Source organism: Ovis canadensis, chromosome 6 (assembly GCF_042477335.2).
Source record: "Ovis canadensis isolate MfBH-ARS-UI-01 breed Bighorn chromosome 6, ARS-UI_OviCan_v2, whole genome shotgun sequence".
Lineage (NCBI taxonomy): Eukaryota > Metazoa > Chordata > Mammalia > Artiodactyla > Bovidae > Ovis > Ovis canadensis.
This window is the reverse complement of record NC_091250.1, coordinates 113,983,227-113,994,979: the sequence shown is the minus strand read 5'-3', so window position 1 is coordinate 113,994,979 and position 11,753 is coordinate 113,983,227. Positions and strand designations below refer to the sequence as shown.

The 11,753-nt window shown below is 44.5% G+C and overlaps 1 protein-coding gene across 3 annotated transcripts in view; it reads left to right on the top strand.

Moving 5' to 3' along the window:
* The first annotated feature begins 1,183 nt into the window (after positions 1 to 1,183).
* The window catches only part of TMEM150C (transmembrane protein 150C), a 113,042-nt gene continuing 102,472 nt past the window's right edge, over positions 1,184 to 11,753 (top strand). The window contains exon 1 of one of the 3 annotated variants that reach the window (XM_069594557.1): positions 1,184 to 1,435. The gene's annotated coding sequence lies outside the window, so the exon portion shown is untranslated. Of the gene's footprint in view, positions 1,574 to 1,744; positions 1,839 to 11,753 lie in introns of those variants that run through there. The other 2 variants (XM_069594556.1, XM_069594554.1) reach the window with 2 other exon arrangements.

Below are 11,753 nucleotides of genomic sequence, written 5' to 3'. Positions count from 1 at the left end.
ATGTTCAAATAACTTTAACGTAGTGCAAGGGTTCTCAATCCTTCCATAAAGACAAAGAAAAGTCAGGACATTTTACAAATAGGGAATGCTTCAAAGAAAGGCAATAACTTAGTCTTGGGCATGTCAGAATCGCCTTTGGCTCTTTTTAAAAAACATAGCCTTGCTGAGTTTGCTCTTCTCTGTTCAACATTCCCCAACCCAGGTTCACACTTAGGGGGGAGTCTGAGGTAGATCAAGTGTTTCTGTTTCCACTGGTGATTCAAATGTGCAGACAGTGTTGAAAGGGACCACTAACTGTTTGGATGAATTCAGAAGTTTTCAAAGAAGGGACTGGAATCAAGTGTAACTAGAAGGTTCCTTCAGTTATCCCAGAGAGAAATGATTGGCATTAGGAGAGATGAAATTGGGGGAAGGTCCACCCTTCAGAGCTGGGGTTCATTTAGGAACTGGCCTCACGCCATTCTGAACTCTCGAAAGAGATCACTGAGGAGATGATGAAAGCTACAATCACTCTCCTCAGAAAAATGGGCAGACTAACCCTTACAAAATGCAGCAGAGGACTTCAAGTTTTTGGTTTGGCTGTTTTAACCAGATGTTTTAACCTTGCTGCTGCTGCTGCTGCTGCTAAGTCGCTTCAGTCCTGTCCGACTCTGTGCAACCCCATAGACGGCAGCCCACCAGGCTCCCCCGTCCCTGGGATTTTCCAGGCAGGAGTACTGGAGTGGGGTGCCATTGCCTTAAGGGAAGGAAAGAGAAGAGGCCAAGTTCCTGGCCTCAAGAAGCTCACAGTTTAGTAGCCAGGAGAAACCAGCAAAAACAAATCAATACACGGATAATGGTGTGTTGTCAGTGAGTAGTATATCATGGGTGAACGAACAGTTCTGGAAGGTTGAATTGGAGGATTTGAACTATGTGCTTTGAGAGGCAGCAGAGAAGAGGCAGGTGTGGTAGGGAACGCCTGGGGAGACCCCCTCCCCCCGCAAAAGAACGGAGGTCAGCCTACGGCAGGTTAATAAAGAGGGTTCTCTTGTGGGAGCACCGGAAGGATGCCTTTGGAAGAGAAGTTAACCCGTGGGCGTGTGATAAAAATAGTTGATCCACGCCGCTGCCAGAGGTCACCGACATGGTGCCCTGATAGGCTGCGATCCCGGGTGGGGAAAGCTATTCAAATACCGATGAAGACAGTTTTCAAAGAGATGAGACTCTGGGAGGAAGACAGCAAGCTGTCGCTGGGAGGACGGCCTTGGAGTGCCGCTCATCGCCAGGGTCAGAAGTTGGCCCTGTGTTTGTTCTTCCCGATGAAAGGAAACCGCGGGAGAGCGCCGAGCGGCGGCGAACTGCATTCAGCCGATGGGCACGAAAATGAATTTTAGCTGCTCTGTGCAAAAGCCCTAGGTGTGTGGACCGAAGGGAGCCGGCCAGAAGGTTACAACAGGTCAGGAATAAATAACCGCCAGGCGGAGAATCCCAGATTCCGTCCTTCCTTTTGTTGGGTGAGCGGCGAGCGCCAGGCGATCGCGTCCACAAAGGCGAAAGAAGCGGTCCCACCGGCGCCGCTCGGCTCCAGCCCCGGGTAACCACGCGGGGCCCCGCGGGGTGGTGGAGGTCTGAGACCCCGGGGTGGGGAGAGGCGGGCTGAGGTGGAGGGAGTCTCTCCCGGTGGCCTGGCAGCCGGGACCCCAGAATAAGTCGGGGGCGGGCCGCGGCGCGGCGCGGCGGGCGGGCGGGCAGATCCCACCCCTTCCTGAAGGAAGCGCCCTCCTCGCCGCGACTGCTGCTGCCGCCGCCGCAGGTCACGGCCCCGCCAGGCGACCGCGGCCTCGCCGCACCGGGAGCAGGTAGGCGCGGCGCCCCCTCCTCCGCGCGGGGCCGCCGGGCAGCCCGGGGTCATCGTGCTCGCCTCCGCGCCCAGCCCCGAGGCGGAGACCCCGGGGGCGGCGGGCGCCGCAGAGGAGCTCGGGCGGCGGGGTCCTCCCGGCCGCGGGGCCCTGCTCGGCTAAGCCCCCTCCCCGGAGCGCCTTGGGCGCGAGGCCGCCCCCCGACCCCCCGCGGGCGCACGCCCCGAGCGAGGCGCGGTGGCCGCCGGCGCTCCCGGTCCCCGCCGCCGCCGCCGCCGCAGTGCCGTCCCCCGGGCCCCGGCGCCGCCCGCCGGCTGCGGCTCGGGTCCGGTTCCTTTGACAGGTGTCCCCGCCCGCCGCCCCATCGGGTGCCCAGGCCTTCGGTGGTGGTCCGGGGCGCGCGGGTGGGAAGCGACCCCAAGTTCGGCCTCCCGGGTCTCCGCGCCGCGCGCCGTTCTTCACTTTCCCGTTCGCCGCGGCGGGCTGGCGCGGGGAGCCGGGCAGGGGCTCCAAGTTGCCTTGCCCTGTGCGCAGCCCTCCGCTCGAAAACCCACAGCCTCGCCGTCCTTCCCCGGGTGCGCCCTGAGAAAGAAATGGGATTTTCGGTTTCTCCGGCGAGACGCCGGTGAGTGGGTGACGACCGAGGCTCTGATCATTCGCTGCAATAAAAGAGTGATTAGCTGTGGATTATGGAGAGAGCCTTTGTGGAACGATTCTCTCCTCCTTAAACGAATCCAGCGGAGAACCAGCGGGTTTTTTTCCCATTCTAAATCCATATTCCTTTTCTCTACTCATCCCTCTCCTCCGTCCACCCCTAGCTCCACAGCACTTTATTATATTCCCGACACTTCCCCGATTTTTTTTTTTTTTTTTGGTCAGGTTTTTTTTTTTTTCCAACCAGGCTGTCTTTCCCGGTCGAGCCAGGATTGTGACTACAAATGTGAGAACACAGCCCAGTTGGGATGGAAACCCTTCTCCTGGAGTGAACCGGTTCCCACTTCCTGTGGGAGACCAGGAGAGGTCCTGTTAGGCAACCAAATATACTAATAATATGTTTTTTTTTTTAAGTTCTTGGATGAATTACAATAACACAGCCTAAACGGTAATATTAATTTCTGCTTCTCCGTTTCTGTGCTTGAATCAAAGGCAGGTTTTTTAATAATGCAGGGCTGTAACTCCATCCTGGGCTGCAGTTCATCAAAAGGATAGGCAAATGTGAATGTATAAACTCCATGGCAACAGTTAATAAGTTGACCTACTTAAAGTTTTCAAGGAAAAATTGTTAGTTTTCTTAATCATACAAAATATGATATTTGCAGATCAAAGAATTTTACAATTTCAGCTCTGGTGCATTAAATCCCAAACTTTTTCTTCTGTGTGTCCCAGAAACACCATGTTTCAAAGATTAACTATAGCTACCATCTCTTAATGAGCTAGAAATGTGAGTTTCATCTTCGAGGCATAAGCATAAGAATTTTAATGGTGGTTTTTATTTATACAGTATTTAATAAATATTTTGCAAGCTCCTAAAGTTGGAAGTTCATAAACTAGACATGGTAAATAAAAGGATAAAGAAGTTTTGCTAACAATAATGACAGTTGGTAGATGTTATGACATTGAACAAACATATTAAAGTATTTGGGAAACGCATGTTTATTATAACCTGCCATTTAGCTGAAGGCAATTTGTTTGGATTATTTAAATTGACCTTAAATTGTCTTTATAGCAGTTGCTTAACTCATGTATTTCTCATCAAATGCCTTTCACTAGTTGCTTTGTGGGGGAGATAGGTTACTCTGTGGAGTATTTTTTTTTTTTGGCATGAACATAGTAATGCCTTACATTTAGGCTTTGTTCTAGAACTACCATGGTCATGCTTACGATGACCTTGCAGGGTTTTCTTGTACTCACTTTATCTGCGTGTGATCATCAAGAGTGATGGCACCTGACTTGATACTCCGGTGTGCCTTTCTGCTTTGTTTTCCCTGTGACCTATGCGTACCTGTGCAGTACAGTGGCCAGATTAGCAGGGCAGCCTGGAGACATGAAGGACGAAAAGCTAGCTGGCCCCTGCAATCCTAGCCATTTGGTTTCAGCGTAATCTGGCCGCTTGGGATCAGTTCAGTAACTGACTAAGCAAGACAGACACTGACAAGATAATGCATGACCTCTGTTTTCCCCTTCAGGAGAAGAATCTACAACATTCAGAATCCACACTAGAGTGCTGATTAGGTGCTGTGAAGCTCAGATGATATATGAGCTAAAGTTCTCAACATGTGATGCAAAAAACAAATGTTACAGAATCTGAGTCTAAACTCATGAAAAGGCTAGAAACAGACCCATGTGTGTAATAAATATTTTCTTTATCCTAAGGGCATCCCTACTTGTTTTAACTATAAACTTTTATTCTGAGAGCTAATGGTGCCATGTATCTTTATGGTTTTATTTTTTTCCTTCATAATTTGCTCTTAGCACTAGCTCATAAATTAGTAGAACTTTAACAAGTTATTATTATCACCAAATATCATTTCCTGGCATGTATGAATTTTGCAAGATAACTTGTGGAAATGGAAAATCTTAATGCAAAGAGATATTTGGCCAATTGGAATGATACTTTGAAATAATAATGAAATCTTTGGCAGTAGCCTTCAGTCAACTTCACAGTATTTTAAGTCATGCCAGCACCATTAGGTAGCACTTGGAACTCTTTATGAAGGGAGAAATGAATAATTTTCTTTTTAACATCTGCGAATGGCCTTTCTCTAGATCAGTACTGTCCAATAAAACTTCCCACAATGATGGAAATGTTCTATAGTCTGCCCAACATGGTAGCCAAGAGCCCCATGTCGCTGTTGAATTCTTGAAATGTGTCTATTATAATTGAAGAACTGAATGTTAAAGTTTATTTCATTTAAATTAATTTGTGGCTACCATACTGGACCCTGCAGCTTTAAATTCTGCCCCCACCTCATTTCCTGCAGAGATAGTACTTAATGGCAATTACCCTTAATTAGAAGAAAGTAGAGATCAGCCTTAATAGAACCAGGAATTAAGACTTGACTCTAATCCTGTTGTTATGAAAAAATACTCACAGTTACCCCGAAGAAGGTGTGTCAAGCTGAAGTTCAACTCTATTCTAAAAGTAGTTTTTCTTTTTAAATTTCCATATGTCTACTGGCCACAAAAATAAGCATCACTCAGATTTGTTTAGATACTTGGCCCCATGTGTCTGAGTTCTTAAACTTGTTTTATTATTTGCTTATTTACCCATTATGGAATCATTCATTCTTAGAGTCACTTTCTATTCTTTTCAGTATTGCAAGGTGAAGGTTAAATAATTTTATTTATTGCTTTATTTTTGGCTGTGCTGCGTCTTCAATGTTTTGCGCTGGCTTTTCTCTAGTTGTGGAGAGTAGGGGTCTACTCTTGGGTGTGGGCTTCTCTTGTTGGGGAGCACGAACTCTAGGCATGGGGGCTTCAGTAGCTGCGGAACTGAGGTTCAGTAGTTGTGCCTACGGGCCTAATTGCTATGAAGCACGTGGAGTCTTTGAACCCCCATCCCCTGCATTGTCAGATGAACTACCATCCACTGCACTGTCAGGGAAGTCCAAGGGGAGGGGGATTTAGAGAGGCAGAAAGTTGCTGCCTCACCCAGCCTAGGCACCTGGAATACTTCTCCCCAGGCCAGAGCTCGAGGTCCTGGGTGCTCCCCTTCTCTGGAATAGCAATCAGTTATTTTAAAATGTGACACAAATGTTCATGCATAGAGATGGCGAATCCACCTGCCATGCAGGAGACGCGGGTTTGATCCCTGGATCGGGAAGATCTCCTGGAGGAGAGCATGGCAACCCACTCCAGTATTCTTGCCTGGAAAATCCCATGGGCAGAGGAGCCTGGCAGGCTACAGTCCAGGGGGTCACAGAGTCAGAAGAGACTGTGTGACTAAGAATGCACCAAATATAAAGTAAATTAACCCCCAATTTGTCCCTGCCCTTAAGGTCTTAACACTATAGGATAAAATTTCCCAAATTAGTGTCCATTCCACGAGAGGACAGAGATGCTCGAGTGAATTTAGGAACTGTTCCATATAATCCACCTCCTTTTTGGAGATTTTCAATGCACTACCTCATGTTAAGTTTTTAAGATGAGATGCCTATACTTATTTAACCTTTTTATTGTTGAGGTTTTTCAAAAAAATTTTCATATAGCACTTACCATAGTATTTTTCAAGCCACATGTTCTGAGTCTGATATAACAGGTTTGTATCAGCATTTAAAATATTTATTTATTTATTTGGTCAGGCCTTGGGCTTCCCTGGTGGCTCAGCTGGTAAAAAAAATCCGTCTGCAATTTGGAAGACCTGGGTTCAATCCCTGGTTTCAGAAGATCCCCTAGAGAAGGGAATGGCTATCCAAGACAGTATTCTGGCCTGAAGAATTCCTTGGACTGTAGGTTGCAAAGAGTCGGACATGACTGAGTGACTTTCAATTCACTTCACTTCCTGTCAGGTCTTAGTTTTGGGATACAGGATCTTCCCTTGTGGCTCAAAGGCTCTAGAGGACACAGGCTCAGTAGTTGCTGCGCTCGGGCTTAGTTGCTCCATGGTATGTGGGATCTTAGTTCTCTGACCAGGAGTCGAACTCACATCCCCTGTGTTGGAAGGCGGATTCTTAACCACTCAACCACCAGTGAATGAGATGGGATATATATTAGAATAGGAATTATCACTGTGCATCCCTCTTAGTGGGAGTTACTGGGGTTTGGTGAAGTGTTTGGTTTCCTCGTGTATGTAAGTGCAAGGCCATGAGACAATGGAGAGTAGTGGTCAAAAGCACTACAGAATCAAGGCCCCTGGGTTCCAATTCTGACTCTGTGTGCAGTAAGCACTGTGTAAACCTACTCATTGTTCACTGATTTATTTATTTTTGGCTGTACTGGGTCTTTGTTACTGCCAGTGGGCTTTCTCCAGTTGTGGCTACCAGGACCTACTCTTGGTTATGGCGCATGGTCTTCTCATTGCAGTAGCTTCTCGTGTTGTGGATCACGGACTCTTAAGCGTGGTCTCAGTAGATGTGATGCCCAGGTTTAGTTGCTCCTTGTCATATGGAATCTTCCACCATCAGGGATCAAACCCCTGTCCCTGCATTGCAGGATGGACTCTTAACCACTGCACCACCAGGGAAGCCTTGTGCATTTTATTATTAGGTAAATGTATGTATGTATACTGGATTGTGATGTAAAATACTGCCTCTGAAACTAGGCTTGAGACTCACTTTGGGAAACACCTGTCTAAGACAGGACTCCATGCGGAACGCTGAACCTGGGTGTCTGGTGACAGAGTCCATAAAGTTCAACTGTTTTGGCTCGCATGTTGCAATGCAGTAGGGAGAAACAGAGGCACGTCTGCAGACTTGTGAGACTCCAACATTGTACAGCATTGTACAAGCCTGGAAACGAGCTGACGGCAGTTGTTTTCTGTGTAAGACGAGGCCTGATGAGTGAGAGGGGAGTCGTACATTTTGGCTGGAAGAGAACTCACTGCTGCCAGCCTGTGGCCTCTAAAGTTGAATGCTCTTTAATGGACAGGCAGTCTGGGGCCCAAAGAAACCCAGACGTCCCAGAAGCTGAGGACTCAGTCTTCTTTCCCTCCTGATCACTTCCTCACTTCTACACACTACTTTGTAGCAAATAGTCACAACAGGTCTAAATATGTCCGTCCCATACACCCCCGACTTTTTTACTTGATTCTAAATTAATTCTTTTTCAAAATCACTTTCTGCCTGTAAGTGCTTCATGACCTATTTTTCAATATAATAAAAGGAGAACAATGTTGCTTTAAGAATTTCATATAAAAGGAGATGTCCTAAAACTGAGGCTAGGAATCTCCTTGTACCCTTCCTTGGCTCCAGAACAATCTGAAAAGTAAAACTAATTTCGCTTTAGAAGCAGAGTTCAGTTTTTCTTAAAGGTCGAACTAAATATGAGCAATCACTTGTTCATAGACTTTGTCAGGTCGAATAGAAAAGGCAACAGCTTGTCATCATGGTTACTTTTCTTCTTTAAAAACTACAGAGGCTGTGTCTAACATCCTAAAAACCCATAAGATACGCAGATTTTTTTCAGGGCTTCAGAACTGTCCATCTTTGAGGACAGTGATGCAGGCTCTATCTTTGGAATGCAAAGGAATGAGATGAAGTGTCTTTGAGAAGACACTGAAAGTCATGTAATATTTTTAGGCTAATGTAGACAAAGCTTAAGAAGTAATTGTGATTAACTATGGCAGTAGTGGAAATTAGCCTGTAGTTTAATTGGTGTTATTTAACTCTGAAGTAATTATAATGAATTATAATGGCTTTCAACTAAATGTAAACATAAATGTCTCCAAAAATAGCATAGCCTTAGCATTCATCAAGCATTTCATGTATTAACAAAGTAGATGTCTTCCTGATGACTTAGCTGCCAAAGAGATATTTTAAATGGTAATAACTGGAAGTTTTGAAACATAAATTAAAACTGACTGTACATAGCTAAAATGAGTGTTGTATTTTTTTTAACTGGGCTGGTTAATAAAATAGTGTTCAAATGATTTTTCATTCTATCGATTCATGAGTGAAAGGTGTTAATTAAGAGGTGCTGATACCATAGTAAAGCAAACCAAATAGAAATATGAATTTTTTCTTTTTTTTACTGAACTTGGAGTGTTTTGTTTGTGAATTATACTTAGAATTATGAAATGTAATTGTTCTGGAATTTCAATGGCAATCTATCTCCTGGAATTTGTAAGTTCTACTTTTCACTAAAATTTAAAGTATATTTACATAGAAACAATAGTATCTAAATTGTGTCAACTGTTATAACAGGAGTATTAACTTATGGATGACAGTTTTTCTTCTTTGTGGTATTATGTTCCCACATAGCCTAGACTTTAAAATTATGTCATTTTGAAAAATTTGCTGGTCTTGTCAACGACAGCACAGTGTTTACAAGAATCATATTTATCTCCCTATAATTTTTGCAGCTAATAGAATTGTTCTTGAGAAAGCTGATTATCTTTTCTGTGACATTTTGATTGGTGTTTTTCCATTTTAATTTTAGCTATATGTGACAGAAAAATTGACTCTATGAAAATTCCATAAAAATTCTATTTTGTATACCAAAATTTTCATTGTATGAATAAGAAAAATATCAAATAAACAACCTAGTCTACCATCTAAAAGAATTAGAAAAACAAGAACCAACAAAATTTTGATTGTATATGTATGCATGTAAGAATAAAGACAAAAATTTTCCAGTAAACTGATTTGGGGAAAAAATACCACTGTGATCAAATAGCGGCACACTGTGTGTGTGTGTGTGTGTGTGTGTGTGTGTGTGTGTGTGTGTGTGTGTGTGTGTGTGTGTGTGTGTGTGTGTGTGTTTAAAGATCAGGCCATGTGAGTGTTCACTCACTGAGCCATAAATTTTGGCAATTCAGAAATGGTATTCTTTATTAGTTACTGGGCCTTATTTGTGAAATCCTTAGAATGGTCCCTGGCCCAGACTACCATTTTTTTTTTTCACTGTTCAGTTCAGTTCAGTCGCTCAGTCATGTCTGACTCTTTGCAACCCCGTGAATTGCACCACACCAGGCCTCCCGGTCCATCACCAACTCCCGGAGTTCACTCAGACTCACGTCCATCGAGTCAGTGATGCCATCCAGCCGTCTCATCCTCCGTTGTCCCCTTCTCCTCCTGCCCCCAATCCCTTCCATCAGAGTCTTTTCCAATGAGTCAACTCTTTGCATGAGGTGGCCACAGTACTGGAGTTTCAGCTTTAGCATCATTCCTTCCAAAGAAATCCCAGGGTTGATCTCCTTTAGAACGGACTGGTTGGATCTCCTTGCAGTCCAAGGGACTCTCAAGAGTCTTCTCCAACACTACACTTCAAAAGCATCAATTCTTCGGCACTCAGCCTTCTTCACAGTCCAACTCTCACATCCATACATGACCGCTGGAAAAACCACAGCCTTGGCTAGATGGATGTTAGTCGGCAAAGTAATGTTACTTCCCCCTTATTTATAATATAGGTTTTCTAACTAATGTCATCACATGGAAAATTAAAGAGGATTGTTCTGGATGATAACTGCTCCCCTCTTGAGCATCTAAGAGCTAGAAAAAGCCTTTGGAAGTCACAGAATTCATTTCTTAGAGTCTTGGCATGACCACAGTCATCACAGAGAGGTGATGTGTAGATTTTGCATGTGTGCATACTCAGTTGCTCAGCGATTCTGACTCTTTGTGACCCTATGGACTGTAGGCCGCCAGGCTTCTCTGTCCTTGGGATTCTCCAGGCAAGAATACTGGAGTGGATTGCCAAGCCCTTCTGCAGAGGATCTTTGCAACACAGGAATGGAACCCGCAACTTTTATGTCTCCTGCATCGGCAGGCGGATTCTTTACCACTGAGCACCAGGGGAGCCCTTGTGTAGACTCTATTCTACTTTTAATCTGTGAATATTTTACATTAGTTCTTGACACACTGTTTATCCAGGGTGACTTAAGAGCACTCCAGCATAGAAGCCAGGCTCGCTTCCATTCCATATGACTCGTTTGCTTGCTTGTTGCTTATTTATCATCTTTTTCCAATTAAATCATTGTGTGTAGAAATTACTATGCAAATATTTTTGGTATCCCACTGAGCTGTCTGAGAACAGGAGTTAGCAAATTGCACTATTTTGAAAATAGCCACACCCATTGGTTATGAATTACCTGTGACTACTTCTGCACTTCCTCTACAGAGTTAAGTAGCAACTGAAACAGAATCCATCTGGCCCATAAAGCAGAAAATCTCTACTCCTTGGCCCTTTCATTTGATACTCCAAGACTTGTTCATTTGATACTCTTCCTATGGGATTCTGGAAGAAAAGATGAAAAAAAATAGCTTCTTACAAATTATATATAATGAATTCCTTTCTGTAGGGGCAAATTTCACAGCTGCATGACTGAATGAATGACATCGTTCTTCTCTCTTCCTGTTTCACTGTCAGTGGCTGCGAAAGAAGGTGTTATCAGCATACACTTAGATGTCAAGTTGACTTGTGTAACCTTAAATAAGCGACTTAATCCTTTTAAAATCATTGTTTCCTCATGTACAAAGTGGGGATAAGTACGGTACCTGCTGTTGGGAGACAGTTCTTGCGTCCCGTGCATTTCGACAGGACTTACAAAGTGAGGCACTGACTGCCCTTTTGGTCTAGATTGTCTTTACAAGGATGTTTATGTAGTAAACATTCTTGATGGTTGAATACTGTTGCCCTCAGAAGTGCAGAGCAGGCTTGCTAATATTCAGTATAATGGATTTGAGTTCTTGCAGCTCAGAGTTCCTCTCCAGTAAAGCTACTCACTGCATATGCAGGTGTTATGGCCCTCTTTGAATGCCCTGGGAATTGGAGCTGGGGAATTAGTGCAAGGAAATGCTGGTGCTTTAGCTACTGCTATTGCTATGGATGCTAAAGTCCTTTGTCTCCCCCCCGGGAGTCTTGTGTCTTCTGCTAACCTCTGCAAGTAAAATCTCAGCCCTTTCACAGTTCTTGGACAACTGTTCTATGGAGTTATTATGAGAATTGAACAATGAATATAGAACATTTAACACAGTGCCTGGCATATAGTAAGTGCCCAGTAAATGTTAGCTATTATTATCCAGCTGGCAGTGTGAAATTCAGTCCCAGTTTTGTGTGGAGCACTTATGTTTTAAGGTAGTAGTTTTTCAAAATACTGGCCACCAAAGCTATGAGAACAGTTCAGTTCAGTTCAGTCTCTCAGTCATGTCCAACTCTGTGACCCCATGAATCGCAGCATGCCAGGCCTCCCTGTCCATCACCAACTCCCGGAGTCCACTCAAACTCACGTCCATCGAGTCAGTGATGCCATCCAGCCAT